The sequence below is a fragment of the Hippoglossus stenolepis genome, chromosome 12 (assembly GCF_022539355.2).
Source record: "Hippoglossus stenolepis isolate QCI-W04-F060 chromosome 12, HSTE1.2, whole genome shotgun sequence".
NCBI lineage: Eukaryota > Metazoa > Chordata > Actinopteri > Pleuronectiformes > Pleuronectidae > Hippoglossus > Hippoglossus stenolepis.
This window is the reverse complement of record NC_061494.1, coordinates 10,115,301-10,127,648: the sequence shown is the minus strand read 5'-3', so window position 1 is coordinate 10,127,648 and position 12,348 is coordinate 10,115,301. Positions and strand designations below refer to the sequence as shown.

The 12,348-nt window shown below is 38.6% G+C and overlaps 10 non-coding genes across 10 annotated transcripts; all 10 read left to right on the top strand.

The window, feature by feature from the left end:
• Window positions 1–1,358: 1,358 nt before the first annotated feature.
• LOC118119540 lies at window positions 1,359–1,566 on the top strand. Its single transcript, XR_004698107.1, has one exon. It is a non-coding gene; the product is annotated as a small nucleolar RNA U3 (small nucleolar RNA).
• Window positions 1,567–2,453: 887 nt separating this feature from the next.
• On the top strand, window positions 2,454–2,661 carry LOC118119541. Its single transcript, XR_004698108.2, has one exon. It is a non-coding gene; the product is annotated as a small nucleolar RNA U3 (small nucleolar RNA).
• A 686-nt stretch (window positions 2,662–3,347) lies between these two features.
• LOC118119539 lies at window positions 3,348–3,555 on the top strand. Its single transcript, XR_004698106.2, has one exon. It is a non-coding gene; the product is annotated as a small nucleolar RNA U3 (small nucleolar RNA).
• Window positions 3,556–4,275: 720 nt separating this feature from the next.
• LOC118119533 lies at window positions 4,276–4,483 on the top strand. Its single transcript, XR_004698100.2, has one exon. It is a non-coding gene; the product is annotated as a small nucleolar RNA U3 (small nucleolar RNA).
• Window positions 4,484–5,367: 884 nt separating this feature from the next.
• LOC118119535 lies at window positions 5,368–5,575 on the top strand. The gene has a single exon (XR_004698102.2). It is a non-coding gene; the product is annotated as a small nucleolar RNA U3 (small nucleolar RNA).
• A 685-nt stretch (window positions 5,576–6,260) lies between these two features.
• LOC118119538 lies at window positions 6,261–6,468 on the top strand. The gene has a single exon (XR_004698105.2). It is a non-coding gene; the product is annotated as a small nucleolar RNA U3 (small nucleolar RNA).
• Window positions 6,469–7,347: 879 nt separating this feature from the next.
• LOC118119534 lies at window positions 7,348–7,555 on the top strand. Its single transcript, XR_004698101.1, has one exon. It is a non-coding gene; the product is annotated as a small nucleolar RNA U3 (small nucleolar RNA).
• A 680-nt stretch (window positions 7,556–8,235) lies between these two features.
• LOC124854591 lies at window positions 8,236–8,443 on the top strand. The gene has a single exon (XR_007034773.1). It is a non-coding gene; the product is annotated as a small nucleolar RNA U3 (small nucleolar RNA).
• A 779-nt stretch (window positions 8,444–9,222) lies between these two features.
• LOC124854592 lies at window positions 9,223–9,430 on the top strand. The gene has a single exon (XR_007034775.1). It is a non-coding gene; the product is annotated as a small nucleolar RNA U3 (small nucleolar RNA).
• An 884-nt stretch (window positions 9,431–10,314) lies between these two features.
• On the top strand, window positions 10,315–10,522 carry LOC118118484. The gene has a single exon (XR_007034774.1). It is a non-coding gene; the product is annotated as a small nucleolar RNA U3 (small nucleolar RNA).
• Window positions 10,523–12,348: the final 1,826 nt, after the last annotated feature.

The window sequence follows — 12,348 nt, the reverse complement described above, 5'->3', positions numbered from 1 at the left end:
AGACAAAAATCCCGGCCTGATGACATCTACACAGAAATCATGGCTTAAAATCACAGCGCCACCTGCTGGCTACAGGAAGTGACTTGTTTTATACTTTGATGCACTGCTCCTGGCTGCTTTATAATATATAGCTCATAAGACCTCAGTCAAGTCATTGGACCATGGTCAGAATTGTGACATTTTCCTCAAACCGTGTAGACATTGAGGTGCGGCGAAGGTTCATCCTTCGCCAAAGGAGACGATGTTGTCATAACTCCACTGTGCATTGTCCTATCACCACCAAACTTCTGTCTCATGATCAGAGTCCAAGCCTGAACAGCTCTATGTGTCAATATTTCCTCAGGGTCATAGCGCCACCTACTGATTCACCATGAAACAGGAAGTACTTTGTAAATCCACTCTGCATTATCCAACCGGCTCCAAACTACTGACCTATGACCACAATCCTGACCTGAACAGCTCCATATATTAATATTAGTGCAGGGTCATAGCGCCACCTACTGATCAGTGTGAAAATGAAGTTGTTGTAACATTGTCCAATTGACACAAAATTGCTCACGCTACATCAGAGCCCGTACTTGAACAGATCTATTAGTCTGTATGTAATAATAGTGATGGCGCCACCTACTGGCAACAGGAAGTAAGCTTTGTTTTACAACTATCATTCGATTTACATAAAATGTTCACAGTGTGATGTGCAATTGATAGCGTGGACCGTAATGAGCAATTAGCAGGCAAGGATCGACGTCGCATGACGGACGCAGGAAGTGAAGCGTTTATCCTTGCCGCAGTGCGCAAAACGCATGCAACGCGGAGACGTGCACTTGGTCATTGATCGCTCTCTCCACTAACCGCAACAGGCTTCAAAATGCCTGTGCTCGGGCCCGTCAGTGCTACAACGTAACCCTAGTTTTTATATAAAATTTTAGTTTTCTTTTTTAAAATGTTTTCTATGTTTATAAATGCACAAACACAACACAGCAAATTCCATTTATATGTAAACCTGCTTGGCAATAAAACACAATTCTGAAAATTATGAGCCACTGATGTTTTACACACAAGATTAAATGAAAGAAACTGTTAAGTGGTTTTGGTTAAATGTGGGTAAACATGTTCTAATTCAAGACTGAATAAACCAATTAAAGTTACAACAAAAAACCTTCTTTTTAGTTATTTTTTACATATCTGAAATATAAGTTCTAAAAGGTTTGTCCCTGTTGTAGTTTTTCTCTCCACAAAAATACAGATCAACAAAGCTGTGATTGGAGGAGGTTTGTTTTTCTGAATCACAGCTGCTCACCAGGACTAAAGGTTCACGTCTGTAGATATAAGACTCTGAGAAACATCCAGAACAAACCAAGACTATACTTTCAGGGATCATTTCTATAGTTGTTGACTTGAGAAATGTGTTTCTAAAGAGTTTGGTCTCGCTGCCCATGATGAGGAGTTAAGATGTTTCCTTCAGAGCAGGAACCTGGTGGAAGAGACTCTTGGTTTTCTCCACTGTTGATGATTGTTCAGTGTTTCTGGTTGAGACACTGAAGGAGGAAACATGATCTGAGTGGACAGCTGTACTTTGTAATAATATCAGTAGTCAAAGTTACTTTAATTCTACACAAAGCAGAGAAATCCATCATCAAACTTGTAGCCTTCACTTTAAATAGAATAGGTATTTAGAACAAATCTGAACTACTGCAAATAATATCTACTGCGTTCTGTTTGCACTTAAGAGAAGTCCAATAAAATAAGTGAATACCTCAGATTGTCTTGAAAAACTCAAACATGCAACTTAAGGAACCACAAACTGAAATATCCTTTAATATGGCTGTGTTTGAGAGTGCAAACTCTAATTGGTACCAGAAACAGTTAAACCACCTGAGATGAACTGCGATTGTCTACCTATTCTTTAATAAATCCACAACTTGAGCTTCTTCACCTTCCTCCACCAGTTTATTGTCTGTGTAGAAGTAGCTGTCAGGCAGCAGGAAGCTGAGGCAGGAGTACGGCAGATTGGACAGGCAGTCTGTGTTGACGGTGACTTGCATGTCACCAAACAACAATTGGGTTTTGTCGTCGCTGGCGTTGCCCAGTTTCTTCTTCAGCTCGGTGAATCTCTGCAGGATGAGCTGGTGTTCTCTGCCTCTCATCAGACCTCTGAAGTTCTGAACAGCAACCAGGTGCCTCCTGCTGCAGGTTGTGAAGAACAAAACAGACGAAATACAGATAAAGTTCATGCTTTTTCATAACTCAATAACTTGTCTTAATTACATGACGATTTTGAGTCATTGAGCATTTTCTGAAACATGATTGTTATGACAGCAATGACCCACAAAAATTAAAGTTTCATTTGGTTGTGATTGGAGGAGGTTTGTCTTTCTGAATCACAGCTGCTCACCAGGAGTAAAGGTTCACGTCTGTAGATATAAGACTCTGAGAAACATCCAGAACAAACCAAGACTATATTTTCAGGGATCATTTCTATAGTTGTTGACTTGAGAAATGTGTTTCTAAAGAGTTTGGTCTCGCTGCCCATGATGAAGAGTTAAGATGTTTCCTTCAGAGCAGGAATCTGGTGGAAGAGACTCTTGGTTTTCTCCACTGTTGATGATTGTTCAGTGTTTCTGGTTGAGACACCGAAGGAGGAAACATGTTTTGAGTGGTTCTGATACAGATGTTTTAAAATATAAGGTTCATTAATGTTGAGTTACAGCTTTCGTCCTGAACTCAATGTAATGGCAGAAAGATAAAGTTTTGGGGTTAATTGGTATCTGTGTTAAGTTTTGCTGTTATGAGAAGCTTTATTTTGAAATTGAGAGCATGTGTTGGGTGTGTTTTCCTTGGTGAATTGATCTGCATGTGTGTATTTGTCAGCTGGTGTGACAGCGATTATCAATGATGTGAGTCTCTGATACTTTTATTATTAAAGTCTTGGTGACCAAAGTTTTTCAGACTCACCAAACATTATTTTTTACACACAAACTTTAAAAGCTCTCAATAAAATGACTATAAAACCCAAACTATATTTATTTCTATGAATTCTATTCTGATATTAAGTTGTAGTTTGTGAAGGAAAAACAAAACTCTTGTTTAGAACATGGTTTAAAAAACTATTGAACTATAAACAGTTGAATCCACATCATATCAACTACACACCGTCTAAGTTGTTCTTTCGCATTTGATGACTGATCAGTTATAACACTCGTGTTATGACAGCAATGACCCACAAAAATCAAAGTTTCATTTGGTTGTGATTGGAGGAGGTTTGTCTTTCTGAATCACAGCGGCTCACCAGGACTAAAGGTTCACGTCTGTAGATATAAGACTCTGAGAAACATCCAGAGCAAACCAAGACTATACTTTCAGGGATCATTTCTATAGTTGTTGACTTGAGAAATGTGTTTCTAAAGAGTTTGGTCTCGCTGCCCATGATGAAGAGTTAAGATGTTTCCTTCAGAGCAGGAATCTGGTGGAAGAGACTCTTGGTTTTCTCCACTGTTGATGATTGTTCAGTGTTTCTGTTTTAGACACTGAAGGAGGAAACATGTTCTGAGTGGTTGACTTCTGTTGTATTAGTAATTGCAACAGGCTGACAGCCATCAGGACCAACACCTCATGCCACTAAAACAGATTCTTCCTGATTGCTGCTGGCCTCATCATTAATGCCTTTGACTCTTCAACTAAACTGTACTGATGTCCCAGCCTGTGACTTTGACACATTACAAACAGTATTATCTGTACATATTGCACAATCCCACCTGCTTATAGTATGTTTTATTTTCTTATTGTATTTTTTAAATTTTTTGCTTATGTTATTCTTTTTTATTAAATTTTTATATAAAATTTTTGTTTTCTTTTTTAAAATGTTTTCTATGTTTATAAATGCACAAACACAACACAGCAAATTCCATTTATATGTAAACCTGCTTGGCAATAAAACACGATTCTGAAAATTATGAGCCACTGATGTTTTACACACAAGATTAAATGAAGGAAACTGTTAAGTGGTTTTGGTTAAATGTGGGTAAACATGTTCTAATTCAAGACTGAATAAACCAATTTAAGTTACAACAAAAAACCTTCTTCTTAGTTATGTGCATTTTTTACATATCTGAAATATAAGTTCTAAAAGGTTTGTCCCTGTTGTAGTTTTCTCTACAAAAATACAGATCAACAAAGCTGTGATTGGAGGTTTGTCTTTCTGAATCACAGCTGCTCACCAGGAGTAAAGGTTCACGTCTGTAGATATAAGACTCTGAGAAACATCCAGAACAAACCAAGGCTATACTTTCAGGGATCATTTCTATAGTTGTTGACTTGAGAAATGTGTTTTTAAAGAGTTTGGTCTCGCTGCCCATGATGAGGAGTTAAGATGTTTCCTTCAGAGCAGGAATCTGGTGGAAGAGACTCTTGGTTTTCTCCACTATTGATGATTGTTCAGTGTTTCTGGTTGAGACACTGAAGGAGGAAACATGATCTGAGTGGTCAGCTGTACTTTGTAATAATATCAGTAGTCAAACTTACTTTAATTCTACACAAAGCTTGAAAATCCATCATCAAACTTGTAGCCTTCACTTTACATAGAATAGGTATTTAGAACAAATCTGAACTACTGCAAATAATATCTTGTGTGTTTTGTTTGCACTTAAGAGAAGTCAAATAAAATAAGTGAATACCTCAGATTGTCTTGAAAAACTCAAACATGCAACTTAAGGAACCACAAAGTGAAATATCCTTTAATATGGCTGTGTTTGAGAGGGCAAACTCTAATTGGTACCAGAAACAGTTAAACCACCCGAGAAGAACTGCGATTGTCCACCTATTCTTTAATAAATCCACAACTTGAGCTTCTTCACCTTCCTCCACCAGTTTATTGTCTGTGTAGAAGTAGCTGTCAGGCAGCAGGAAGCTGAGGCAGGAGTACGGCAGATTGGACAGGCAGTCTGTGTTGACGGTGACTTGCATGTCACCAAACAACAATTGGGTTTTGTCGTCGCTGGCGTTGCCCAGTTTCTTCTTCAGCTCGGTGAATCTCTGCAGGATGAGCTGGTGTTCTCTGCCTCTCATCAGACCTCTGAAGTTCTGAACAGCAACCAGGTGCCTCCTGCTGCAGGTTGTGAAGAACAAAACAGACGAAATACAGATAAAGTTCATGCTTTTTCATAACTCAATAACTTGTCTTAATTACATGACGATTTTGAGTCATTGAGCATTTTCTGAAACATAATTGTTATGACAGCAATGACCCACAAAAATTAAAGTTTCATTTGGTTTTGATTGGAGGTTTGTTTTTCTGAATCACAGCTGCTCACCAGGACTAAAGGTTCACGTCTGTAGATATAAGACTCTGAGAAACATCCAGAACAAACCAAGACTATACTTTCAGAGATCATTTCTATAGTTGTTGACTTGAGAAATGTGTTTCTAAAGAGTTTGGTCTCGCTGCCCATGATGAAGAGTTAAGATGTTTCCTTCAGAGCAGGAATCTGGTGGAAGAGACTCTTGGTTTTCTCCACTGTTGATGATTGTTCAGTGTTTCTGGTTGAGACACTGAAGGAAGAAACATGATCTGAGTGGTTCTGAGACAGATGTTTTAGAAGATAAGGTTCATTAATGTTGAGTTACAGCTTTCGTCCTGAACTCAATGTAATGGCAGAAAGATAAAGTTTATCGGTTTATTGGTATCTGTGTTAAGTTTTGATGTTATGAGAAGCTTTATTTTGAAATTGAGAGCATGTGTTGGGTCTGTTTTCCTTGGTGAATTGATCTGCATGTGTGTATTTGTCAGCCGGTGTGACAGCGATTATCAATGATGTGAGTCTCTGATACTTTTATTGTTAAAGTCTTGGTGACCAAAGTTTTTTCAGACTCACCAAACATTATTTTTTACACAAACTTTAAAAGCTCTCAATAAAATGACTATACAACCCAAACTATATTTATTTCTATGAATACTATTCTGATATTAAGTTGTAGTTTGTGAAGGAAAAACAAAACTCTTGTTTAGAACATGGTTTAAAAAACTATTGAACTATAAACAGTTGAATCCACATCATATCAACTACACACCGTCTAAGTTGTTCTTTCGCCTTTGATGACTGATCAGTTATAACACTCGTGTTATGACAGCAATGACCCACAAAAATCAAAGTTTCATTTGGTTGTGATTGGAGGAGGTTTGTCTTTCTGAATCACAGCGGCTCACCAGGACTAAAGGTTCACGTCTGTAGATATAAGACTCTGAGAAACATCCAGAGCAAACCAAGACTATACTTTCAGGGATCATTTCTATAGTTGTTGACTTGAGAAATGTGTTTCTAAAGAGTTTGGTCTCGCTGCCCATGATGAGGAGTTAAGATGTTTCCTTCAGAGCAGGAATCTGGTGGAAGAGACTCTTGGTTTTCTCCACTATTGATGATTGTTCAGTGTTTCTGGTTGAGACACTGAAGGAGGAAACATGATCTGAGTGGTCAGCTGTACTTTGTAATAATATCAGTAGTCAAACTTACTTTAATTCTACACAAAGCTTGAAAATCCATCATCAAACTTGTAGCCTTCACTTTACATAGAATAGGTATTTAGAACAAATCTGAACTACTGCAAATAATATCTTGTGTGTTTTGTTTGCACTTAAGAGAAGTCAAATAAAATAAGTGAATACCTCAGATTGTCTTGAAAAACTCAAACATGCAACTTAAGGAACCACAAAGTGAAATATCCTTTAATATGGCTGTGTTTGAGAGGGCAAACTCTAATTGGTACCAGAAACAGTTAAACCACCCGAGAAGAACTGCGATTGTCCACCTATTCTTTAATAAATCCACAACTTGAGCTTCTTCACCTTCCTCCACCAGTTTATTGTCTGTGTAGAAGTAGCTGTCAGGCAGCAGGAAGCTGAGGCAGGAGTACGGCAGATTGGACAGGCAGTCTGTGTTGACGGTGACTTGCATGTCACCAAACAATTGGGTTTTGTCGCCGCTGGCGTTGCCCAGTTTCTTCTTCAGCTCTGTGAATCTCTGCAGGATGAGCTGGTGTTCTCTGCCTCTAATCAGACCTCTGAAGTTCTGAACAGCAACCAGGTGCCTCCTGCTGCAGGTTGTGAAGAACAAAACAGACGAAATACAGATAAAGTTCATGCTTTTCATCACTCAACTACTTGTCTTAATTACATGAAGATTTCAAGTCATTGAGCATTTTCTGAAACATGATTGTTATGACAGCAATGACCCACACAATTAAAGTTTCATTTGGTTTTGATTGGAGGTTTGTCTTTCTGAATCACAGCAGCTCACCAGGAGTAAAGGTTCACGTCTGTAGATATAAGACTCTGAGAAACAGCCAGAACAAACCAAGACTATACTTTCAGAGATCATTTCTATAGTTGTTGACTTGAGAAATGTGTTTCTAAAGAGTTTGGTCTCGCTGCCCATGATGAAGAGTTAAGATGTTTCCTTCAGAGCAGGAATCTGGTGGAAGAGACTCTTGGTTTTCTCCACTGTTGATGATTGTTCAGTGTTTCTGGTTGAGACACTGAAGAAAGAAACATGATCTGAGTGGTTCTGAGACAGATGTTTTAAAAGATATGGTTCATTAATGCTGAGTTACAGCCTCTGTCCCGAACTCAATGTAATGGCAGAAAGATAAAGTTTTGGGGTTAATTGGTATCTGTGTTTAGTTTTGCTTTTATGAGAAGCTTTATTTAGAAATTGAGAGCATGTGTTGGGTCTGTTTTCCTTGGTGAATTGATCTGCATGTGTGTATTTGTCAGCCGGTGTGACAGCGATTATCAATGATGTGAGTCTCTGATACTTTTATTATTAAAGTCTTGGTGACCAAAGTTTTTTCAGACTCACCAAACTTTATTTTTTACACAAACTTTAAAATCTCTCAATAAAATGACTATAAAACCCAAACTATATTTATTTCTATGAATACTATTCTGATATTAAGTTGTAGTTTGTGAAGGAAAAACAAAACTCTTGTTTAGAACATGGTTTAAAAAACTATTGAACTATAAACAGTTGAATCCACATCATCTCAACTACACGCCGTCAAAGTTGTTCTTTCGCCTTTGATGACTGATCATTTATGGTTGTTATGGCAGCAATGACCCACAAATATCAAAGTTTCATTTGGTTGTGATTGTAGGAGGTTTTTCTTTCTGAATCACAGAAGCTCACCAGGAGTAAAGGTTCACGTCTGTAGATATAAGACTCTGAGAAACATCCAGAACAAACCAAGACTATACTTTCAGGGATCATTTCTATAGTTGTTGACTTGAGAAATGTGTTTCTAAAGAGTTTGGTCTCGCTGCCCATGATGAAGAGTTAAGATGTTTCCTTCAGAGCAGGAATCTGGTGGAAGAGACTCTTGGTTTTCTCCACTGTTGATGATTGTTCAGGGTTTCTTGTTCAGGCACTGAAGGAGGAAACATGTTCTGAGTGGTTCACATACAGCTGTTTAAAATATAAGGTTTATTAATGTTAAGTTAGAGCTTTCGTCCTGAACTCAATGAAATGGCAGAAAGATTAAGGTTTAAGGTGTATCAGTAGTAATGATACTCTGCTCCCTTCACTGGTTACCAGTGGCTGCCTGCATCCATTTCAAGACACTAGCTCTTGTGTACCGTGCTGTGAATGGATCAGGTCCAGTCTACATCCAGGTCAGGGTTAAACCTTCCACCTCAGCCCGTCCACTCTGCTCTGCCTCTGCCAATCGGCTTGTTGCTCCATCACTGCGATCTAGCCACTCAACAAAATCACAACTGTTTGCTGTCCTGGCTCATAAATGGTGGAACGAGCTCCCCATTGACATCAGGACAGCAGAAGTCAAGTCAAGAACAAGCCAAGTCCTGCTCTGACAAAGACGAGAAAGTGATCAACGTGAAGAGAGCAGCCTGGAAGGACAGGCTTGTGTTGCTTTAATACCCGTCAGCATGTTAATGACTGTGAACTCAGTGGGTGAATATTGAACTGACCCAAGTTGATTGCTGTGACATTGTAGAAGGAAACTTTGGGATAAGAGGTTTCAAAAAGTCCCTACAGCACAAATGAGTCTTTTAAAATACTTCAAACTAACACAGTCATCTTTCTCTTCCTCCTGCAAATACACCTGAGTGTCAATACAACATCTGATTGTAGGAGGTGTAACTCTCTGATCCAGATCACCAGGAGTAAAGGTTCACGTCTGTAGATATAAGACTCTGAGAAACATCCAGAACAAACCAAGGCTATACTTTCAGGGATCATTTCTATAGTTGTTGACTTGAGAAATGTGTTTCTAAAGAGTTTGGTCTCGCTGCCCATGATGAAGAGTTAAGATGTTTCCTTCAGAGCAGGAATCTGGTGGAAGAGACTCTTGGTTTTCTCCACTATTGATGATTGTTCAGTGTTTCTGGTTCAGACACTGAAGGAGGAAACATGATCTGAGTGGTCAGCTGTACTTTGTAATAATATGGTAGTCAAAGTTACTTTAATTCTACACGAAGCTGGGAAATCCACCATTGAACTTGTAGCCTTCACTTTACATAGAATAAGTATTTAGAACAAATCTGAACTACTGCAAATAATATCTTGTGAGTTTTGTTTGCACTTAAGAGAAGTCCAATAAAATAAGTGAATACCTCAGATTGTCTTGAAAAACTCAAACATGCAACTTAAGGAACCACAAAGTGAAATATCCTTTAATATGGCTGTGTTTGAGAGTGCAAACTCTAATTGGTACCAGAAACAGTTAAACCACCTGAGAAGAACTGCGATTGTCCACCTATTCTTTAATAAATCCACAACTTGAGCTTCTTCACCTTCCTCCACCAGTTTATTGTCTGTGTAGAAGTAGCTGTCAGGCAGCAGGAAGCTGAGGCAGGAGTACGGCAGATTGGACAGGCAGTCTGTGTTGACGGTGACTTGCATGTCACCAAACAACAATTGGGTTTTGTCGCCGCTGGCGTTGCCCAGTTTCTTTTTCAGCTCGGTGAATCTCTGCAGGATGAGCTGGTGTTCTCTGCCTCTCATCAGACCTCTGAAGTTCTGAACAGCAACCAGGTGCCTCCTAATGCAGGTTGTGAAGAACAAAACAGACGAAATACAGATAAAGTTCATGCTTTTCTTCACTCAACAACTTGTCTTAATTACATGAAGATTTGAAGTCATTGAGCATTTTCTGAAAAATGATTGTTATGACAGCAATGACCCACAAAAATAAAGTTTAATTTGGTTTTGATTGGAGGAGGTTTTTCTTTCTGAATCACAGCAGCTCACCAGGAGTAAAGGTTCACGTCTGTAGATATAAGACTCTGAGAAACAGACAGAACAAACCAAGACTATACTTTCAGGGACCGTTTCTATAGTTGTTGACTTGAGAAATGTGTTTCCAAAGAGTTTGTTCTTGCTGCCCATGATGAAGAGTTAAGATGTTTCCTTCAGAGCAGGAATCTGGTGGAAGAGACTCTTGATTTTCTCCACTGTTGATGATTGTTCAGTGTTTCTGGTTGAGACACTGAAGGAAGAAACATGATCTGAGTGGTTCTGAGACAGATGTTTTAGAAGATAAGGTTCATTAATGTTGAGTTACAGCTTCTGTCCCGAACTCAATGCAATGGCAGAAAGATATAGTTTTGGGGTTAATTGGTATCTGTGTTTAGTTTTGCTGTTATGAGAAGCTTTATTTTGAAATTGAGAGCATGTGTTGGGTCTGTTTTATGTGGTGAATTGACCTGCATGTGTGTATTTGTCAGCCGGTGTGACACCGATTATCAGTGATGTGAGTCTCTGATACTTTTATTATTAAAGTCTTGGTGACCAAAGTGTTTTCAGACTCACCAAACTTTATTTTTTACACAAACTTTAAAATCTCTCAATAAAATGACAATAAAACCCAAACTATATTTATTTCTATAAATACTATTCTGATATTAAGTTGTAGTTTGTGAAGGAAAAACAAAACTCTTGTTTAGAACACGGTTTAAAAAACTATTGAACTATAAACAGTTGAATCCACATCATCTCAACTACACACCGTCTAAGTTGTTCTTTCACCTTTGATGACTGATCATTTATGATTGTTATGGCAGCAATGACCCACAAATATCAAAGTTTCATTTGGTTGTGATTGTAGGAGGTTTTTCTTTCTGAATCACAGCAGCTCACCAGGAGTAAAGGTTCCCGTCTGTAGATATAAGACTCTGAGAAACAGCCAGAAAAGAGTCTGTAATGTGCGAGGTTTTCAGAGGTTTTCACACTTTATAATTATCAATTTTCCTTCTTTTTAGGTAAATTTTTTCCAGCATTTCTTGCAGCCCCACAAATAACCAACAGGTGGCAGCACAGTATAAGTGGATAAATAGGCAGCTGCTGTTTTAGTAAAGTAATTTTAAAAATTACAAATAATGTTACTAAAACTTCTAGACATTTGTGGAATAATCTTTCTGAATATTTACTTTAATTAAACAGCATTGATGAGTTCACAGGTGTTATCCATGAAATAAGCCTCATATGTATTAAAAGTGCTGTAAAAAAATACAGCTTTTTTGATTGCTTTGTTCCATTTGGACTTCAGAAGGATATGTTTAGGTTAATTTATTTTACTGGGAAAACGCACATGCCAGAACATATAAAACTACATAGGACATTAATGTCTAATTGCTGTTTACTCAACCAATCAAACTTTATTTCTATTGCCCATATTCACAAATCACATTTGTCTCATCAGGATTAAAAAGCTGTGAACTCCTCTGTTCTTAACCCTCAACAAGAGGTTATACTTACACCTAATATTTCACTTATTAGAGGATATGATGGTATTTTTTTTTGTATTTCAGGTAATTGCTTCGGTCCCTTAGAGGATGTTGAGTTGTCTTCTGTCTAATTCAGAAGACGTGTGAGTGATTGTACTAATCTGCGGACGCGTTCTCTGACCTCATGTGCTTCTCTGTGGGACACTAAAAAATTTGGAGCAGCTCATAAAGTATAAAATTATACCCAAATACTCCCCCCTGACCCCCGTGTCCCAGAATGGAGGCTTAAACAACAGCCTGACATCCCAGTTCCTGCGAGGGTCCAGCAACTACTACCCAGGCCTGGCTCACTCAGTCACAGTGCCCTCCTCTGGCTCTCCCATGTATGACAGCGGCGCAGCCACAGATGTGCATGACACAGCTCAGTATGACGCCTCTCCACACGCGCGAATCCCATCATCCTGGACCCCTGTCACACCTCCGCCCCTTTGATGGGAGGGTGCTGGGATAGAGATGTTTTATCTGATGTGACTCAATGTGTGAATCAACCGCAAATTAAATAGGTGGTTATTTCACCAGAAAATAAATGATTGTGCTCAATTGTTGTTTTCAGGGAG